We start from the raw sequence: 2,871 nt of genomic DNA, 5'->3' as shown, positions 1-2,871 counted from the left end.
TTAGCTCCAACCAAATGTTTGAACTTTCCCTTTGAGTGCAAAACATTATAAATGTCGTCTATAGTCAAAGTATTCCGACTATACAAAATGGTACATGCCATTATGGTCTTCCAATGACTCCCCTTTCGCTATTCAATGGAACTACAATTTTTGCTTTGGAACTAGTTTACTGGTAAGACTCTTGGTCGTACATAAGTGCTCCAGCTTCAACCACAAAGCAGCTACTGTTTTTTCCTTCAAAATATCCTGCAGAATATTGTTCGATAGATGAAGATGAATCAACAACAAAGCCTTCTGATCCCTCTGTTGTCCAATTAGCTGGCTCTTCTCAAAACCCAACAACACATTATCTAAATACAACTACGCCAAAATAGCTATTATCTTTACTTGTCACAAAGAAAACTTTGTATTGCAATCCAATTGCAGAATATCATACTTTAAAGCAGTCATCTCTGAAAAACCTCAACCAATCCATAACAAGAACCCGGCTCTGATACCACTTGTTGGACCCGAATGAATTGTAGTGAATGAGATTAATGACGCGATATGAAGTAATGAAGATCGCAACAAGAAACAAGATTTAAATGTAAAGAAATTAACAAAAAGAGTTAATTATAGGAGCATGACGTTTTATTAATCGACAATATAGAGAGAAATACAAGAGCTTAGCAATTATTGCTTGAACAAAACTGAAAGAGAAGACCACGATTTATAAGTACATGACATAGCTAGAATAAGAAAATGATATATTTCCTTAAAAATCACATGAAATATAAGGAAACAAATTTTCTCACATGAAAATAAGAAAACAATTTAAGTCCAAAAAAAAAATCCACCCTAATTTGGGTCACAAACCCAATAGTAACCAGAATGCTCTAGTTCCATAGCAGAATATCATTCCAGTCCCCAACAAAATCTACTCGAACTATAACTCAATGTCACATTTCTAGTCCGAAAAGATTGATCCTCATCCAATGTACCATTTAGACTATTAACTTGGTGTACAGTAGTGTAGGGCCAATAGCTATTTTTTTTTTGTTACAGAATGCATAAATTATCAATCATTTGTATGAGAAAAAGAAAAAATGTATCTAATTCTGCTAATAGTGAAGTTAAACAAACACCAAAAAGAATTAATTGCTAAGATAAATTGCGTGCCCAAGCAAGCCAGAATTAAGACATGCTCTAACAATCCCAACCGCAAGATCTACTTAATGATTAGTGGAACCCGACCACATTAGCAAGCAGTCAATTGATCTATGCAACTCTTCTAGACTGACATGGTGTGATCGTCTCTGACTTTCCATAATAACTGGAGTGTTTCGTCTTATTGGTTGCTCAATCCCATTAGCCATGATGACGGTTGGAGCATCTTAGAGTATAAACGAATGAGAAATATTTGGCATTCCACAAGCACTTGTATTTTGCTTCCTTTAAGCTTAAAAAGGTCCCACTTTTTGAAAGCGAATTGTTTTGGTTTATCAAGGAGTCTATAGTAAACTACAACCTTTTCTGTGCATCCTACCAAGGGAACCTTCCAAATGCAGTAGCGATCTAGAAGCATGAACCTGAATGAATTCACAGTCGATACTATGGACTCCAAACATATTAACACCAACTACGATTTACTAAGAACCAATCTGGACTCCAATTGAGATGGATGAATCATATCTAAGAGAATCTTTGCCTATATAGATACCAGGGGATATTTGCTAGAAACAATGATGCCTGAGGCCACTATGTCAGGCACAGTGGTTGCAGAAATTGAACAAAGGTGTAATCTACCTGTTGAGTAGTAAACTTGATTTTTGGTCCAAATAATATGGGCTTAAGGATTTTGCTTATAGGCCCAAATCAATTAAAAGGCCCAACATGCATAGCATTTCTAGAAGCATTATCTAGAAAAATCTATATAAATATCTAAGTAAGATATGTAGTTTTGTAAAGAATATCTAGAGAATTCTAGGAAAATATCTTGATATGTGGTCTAGGTGTCTCTAGAAAATGTGTGGACTAGAATCTTCTTGTAAACACTATATAAAGGGGTAGTGCCCTCCATTTTGTAACAAGCCAAAAAGTGTGTAAAGTCTTGAATTTAAGAAATACAAGTTTCCTTTTTTCACTTCCTTCTTCCTATTAGTGTTATCCTCTTAAAAGCCTTAGCCAATCCAAGTTAGTAAACCCATCTTTCCTCCAACAAACTGGTATCAGAGCCCCAAGGTTCTTGTGAAAAATGGCAAGTGGGATGATTCCTTTTCAAGTCCCTCAACTCAAAAAGGATAACTACGACAATTGGAGTATAAGGATGAAAGCATTGCTCGGGTCGCAAGATGCATGGGAGATCGTAGAGAAAGGCTACACGGAGCCACAAGATGAGGTTGCTCTATCTCAAGCACAAAGGGATAGTTTGAAGGATGCAAGGAAGAAGGACATAAAGGCGCTCACCCTCATCTACCAAGCCTTAGATGAAGGCATGTTCGAGAAAGTAGCTCGTGCTACTACAAGTAAGGAAGCATGGGAGATCTTGCAAAACTCCCACAAAGGAGTTGAGAAGGTGAAAAAGGTTCGACTTCAAACACTTCGAGGTGAGTTTGAAGCTTTACATATGAAAAAATCGGAATCAATTTCTGATTACTTCTCTAGAGTATTAGCTATTGTGAATCAATTAAAAAGGAATGGAGAAAAGTTGAACGACACTCGAGTAATTGAGAAGATACTTAGGTCTTTAGATTCTAAATTTGACTACATAGTTGTAGCCATTGAGGAATCTAAAGATCTAGATAGTATGAGTGTCGATCAACTCATGGGATCTTTACAAGCCCATGAGGAAAGACTAAAGAAGAAAGTGAAAGAAGAGCCATTAGAGCAAGC

At 36.4% G+C, this 2,871-nt stretch overlaps 1 pseudogene; it reads right to left on the bottom strand.

Moving 5' to 3' along the window:
• Window positions 1–1,133: 1,133 nt before the first annotated feature.
• The window catches only part of LOC111380247, a 6,593-nt pseudogene continuing 4,855 nt past the window's right edge, over window positions 1,134–2,871 (bottom strand).

Source organism: Olea europaea, chromosome 3, assembly GCF_002742605.1.
Source record: "Olea europaea var. sylvestris chromosome 3, O_europaea_v1, whole genome shotgun sequence".
Classification (NCBI taxonomy): domain Eukaryota; kingdom Viridiplantae; phylum Streptophyta; class Magnoliopsida; order Lamiales; family Oleaceae; genus Olea; species Olea europaea.
This window is presented reverse-complemented; position numbering and strand designations above follow the sequence as displayed.